Source organism: Choloepus didactylus, chromosome 2 (genome assembly GCF_015220235.1).
Source record: "Choloepus didactylus isolate mChoDid1 chromosome 2, mChoDid1.pri, whole genome shotgun sequence".
NCBI lineage: Eukaryota > Metazoa > Chordata > Mammalia > Pilosa > Megalonychidae > Choloepus > Choloepus didactylus.
In genome coordinates, this window is record NC_051308.1 from 224,827,736 (window position 1) to 224,831,850 (window position 4,115).

A 4,115-nucleotide genomic window follows, 5' to 3' on the forward strand; every position below is an offset into this window, starting at 1 on the left:
ACACACACTCATTAGCTCTACTCATCTGTGTGTTGAGTTCATACATACATTTACTCCTCCCAAGAGCCCCAGGGGGCAGGTGCTATTGTCACTCCCATTTTACAGATGAGGTAACTGGGAGGCCTAGTGAGTGGCAGGGCTGCTTGCACCTGGGCTCCGAGGCGCTCTGAGGCTCACAGCGTCAGGGCCACGTGCCTGGGAGCCAGGAGAGGGCTCCGGGGGCTCCAGCAAGACGTGGTTACACGCGTGGAATCGGGAAAGACTGCGTAGAGGAGGTGGTCTTGGCTAGTACCTGTGTACACCGCGGTGACAGCCTGCTTGCTGCTGGCTTCCTTCCCTGTCCCTGTGACTTCTGCTTTGCTGACATGAGGCTTGTGGCGGCCGGGGCCAGACAGCACCTCTGGACCCAGAGGACCAAGTGTCCTTCGGGCTGGCAGTCACGTCTGCCCTCCGTCCATGGGGAGTTCTGCCTTCCCAGGACTCTGCTGGGTCCAACTCTGTGACCCCGGATGAGATAATTGTCACTCAGACCCCATCTGGGCTTGAGATGTGAGAAGAGGAAATGGCGGGCTTTGCCGCAGGCATGGTTTAGAGTTACACACGAGGGGCTTTCCGGGGTGCGAGAGGCCGGTCACTTAGCAAATGCTGGGGCTCCAGGGCCAGCGAGGCCCACATTCAAGTCAGTGCTCTGTGATCTCGGTCAAGTTACTCAACCCCTCTGGTCTTCATTTCCCTGGTACACAGGGACGTGCGCGGCTTAACTGAGACGGGTAAGGTGAAGCACTGAGCGAGGGGCATGGCAGATAAGAAACACCTAATAAATGTCTGTTTTATTATTACTTAAAGATCTTTAAGGGCACGTGAAATACCCACTTCTCAAAAAACTGAAACTGTTGGCCAGACTTTCGGAAATTAGTGACGATTTCTTCTTTTATCCACCAAATGCTTATTGAGCATCCACTGCTCAGTGTGCCTTCCCAGAGTTACAGCTGGGAAAAGGTGCCCACAGTCTCTGCTCAGGCACCCTGGGCAGTGGGTGGAGCAAACAGGGTGTTCTCCAGGTACTCGGCTGCAGGAGCACGTGCCTTTTTTGTGGTGGGGTTGGTAAATCGCTTCCCAGGACTGAGCCTCGCCCTCCAGAAAGGATAGGAGTTAGTGAGGTGGGACCAGGGATGGGAAATGGGATGAGGGATGTTGTGATCCAGGCAAAGTCAACTGCAGTTGCAAAGGCCTAGAAGGGAGAGGGAAAGTGTGGTGTGTCCCAAGAACTGAAGCAGTTCCGTGTGGCTGTCCTTAGAGAGAGGGAGGGGGGCGAGGAGGGAGTTGAGGCTGGACAGATGGACCTGGTGGACAGAAGCCTCATCCTTGGGTCAAATGAACCTGCTGGGAAGGAAGAGAAGCAGCCTGGTTGTAAAGTGGAGGGGACTGGGCCAAAGCGCTCACCTGGCTGTGTGGGGCTCCGTGGCTGCCTTGCCGCTCTTGGGTATAAACAAGTCCACACCCGTTTCCCTGCTTCCTTTGTGTGGGCTTCAGTAATTCTTTGCTCTTTACCACTATTTTCTCTGGGTGGCTTTTCTGTTCAAATTATCCTTGGCACCCTTTGCTCTGTCCATGCCCCATTATTTAATTTAAAACTATTCATCTAATTAAGCGTCTGTTGGGGATGGTTTTGGTGTGGTTTTGTCTGGAAGGACTGGGCTGTGTTGGGCGACATCTTGGATTTTCTTCCAGCTCCACAATGGGGTTCCCATATTTATTTTGGCTTGAGAATGTTCCGAGGCAGAGATCAGAGACTGGGGATTTGGGAGCTTTTGTTGTCTCTGGTGCTGACCATTGCTGGCAGTGGGACCGAGCCCTTTGCCTCAGTCATCAGCCGTGTCTCCATCCAGAAAGGGGCCACCCCTGGGTGCCCATCTGTTTTACGGAACCATTAAGGGGGTGAGGGCACTGTGTTTGTGATGTGTTTGGTGTTTAATTTTCTACCTCCCTCCCTCAGACTCTGGAGTTTCTCCCGTTCTTTCCCCTCTCTTTTCTTTCTCTCCTGTCCCTTTGCATTTTTGTGTTTCTCCACATCAATAAGGAGAGGGGGTAGGAATCAGCAGGGATCTTGGCTCTCAAGTTCACTCTAAAAGCTGACTTCTGCTGGATTGTTTAATGGAGAGGGTCTAGAATGTAGAATCAGGGAGATGTGTTTGCCTTCTGGATCCACTATGCATCTGTATGTCTTTTGGGAAACCACTTTTCCTCTCTGAGTCTCAGATTCTTCATCTGTACAATGGAAGATAATAGTAATAATAATGCCTAGCAGTCATTGTACTCACTCTATGCCAGGCACTGTGAGAGCCTTTTACATACTAATCTCAATAAATCCTTACAGTAAACCTGCTAGCGTCATCATCCCCATTTTACAGACACAAAAACTGAGGCTTAGCGACTACATGACTTGCCCCAGGCATAGGGTAGCAGAGCCGGTATTTGACCAGGACTACGAACGCCAGAGCCCATATGATATTCTGCCCAAGAGTTGTGAGAATGAAGGAGGCACAAGTGCCTGAATGTGGTTTGGCAGCTCTACAGTTAAATATCAATGGAAAGGATCTGGGAAGACTGGAAGAAACAATTCTGAGTCATGAGGCTCTAGCATTGCAGTACTACAGCAGAGGGCAGGGTGAATAGATATTAATTAAGAGTATGAATGAGAGACCAGAAGAAGGAAGAGGGGTAATGTCAATGGTTGTACCCTGTGGATGTTTTGCTGCAAGCTCTTGGATTTTCCAGCCTTTGACAGCATCTGTAATAACACAGCAGGGGTATTCTTTGCAAGCTAATGCAAGGGTTCGATTTACTCCATTTCAGGGTTAGACTAATGGCCATTGGTGAAAATATTTTCTGGGAATCAGATATCTGGATTTGCTCTTCTTTTTAGGGTCTCAGGAAGGGGGAAGTAAGGGATAAAGCTTCCCTGGAAAACACTATTCTTGGTATCTTAGAATACTGCAAGCTGTGGAAAGCAAGCAAGATGTGACTTGGAGACACCCAGAGAGAAGCTCTATTGAGTAAAAATAGACGATTGAAACTGAGTCATTTTTCTGACCACAGTTCTCTTCAGGACCATTGTGGTTCTTTCTTAAGACCCACCAATGCCTGGAGCCTCATCCAGGCGGCACGCGCTGGGGCCAGCCCAGGGGGGTTGGAGCGACCTCTGGTTCCAGAGCTCTTCCTCCGCAGGAGAAGAGAAGCCATGGGGAATCTCCCAGAACTTGTCTGCTGGGCAGCAAGGAGAGAGAGAGAACACCCCCGAAGTTAATTGGCTCACTCAGAGGGAACAAGAAGTCAATCTTCTGGGTGGCTGAAGGACAGGGACCAGAATAGGGTCTTTGGACCATGTGATCTTGGATAACCCACTATACTCCTCGTCTCTAAAGACAGAATGATGTACCCTGGTCCTTGAGCTCCTTTTACCCCAGGGGATTTCCTACGAGGAGCTCCTTTTACCCCAGGGGATCTCCTACGAGACAACCCATCAGATCTTTGATGGAGAAACTGGCCTGGGTTTGCTTTTTTTTAAAATTCAGTTTTATTGAGATATATTCATATACCCTACAATCATCCACAGTGTACAATTAACTACTCACAGTACCATCATATAGTTGTGCATTCATTACTACAATCAATTTTTGAACATTTTCCTTACTCCAAAAAGAATAAAAATAAGAATAAAAATAAAAGTAACAAAGAACACACAAAGCATTCCACCCCCCACCCCCCATCCCACCCTATTTTTCATTTAGTTTTTGTCCCCATTTTTCTACTCATCTGTCCATACACTGGATAAAGGGAGTGTGAGCCACGAGGTTTTCACAATCACACGTCACACAATTAAGCTATATATTTATACAACCATCATCAAGAATCAAGGCTACTAGGTTGCAGTTCGACGGTTTCAAGTATTTCCTTCTAGCTATTCCAATACACTAAAAACTAAAAAGGGATAGCTATATGGTGCATAAGAATAACCTCCAGAGTGACCTCTTGATTCCATTTGAAATCTCTCAGCCACTGAAACTTTATTTCACTTCATTTCGCTTCCCCCTTTTGGTCAAGAAGATTTTTTC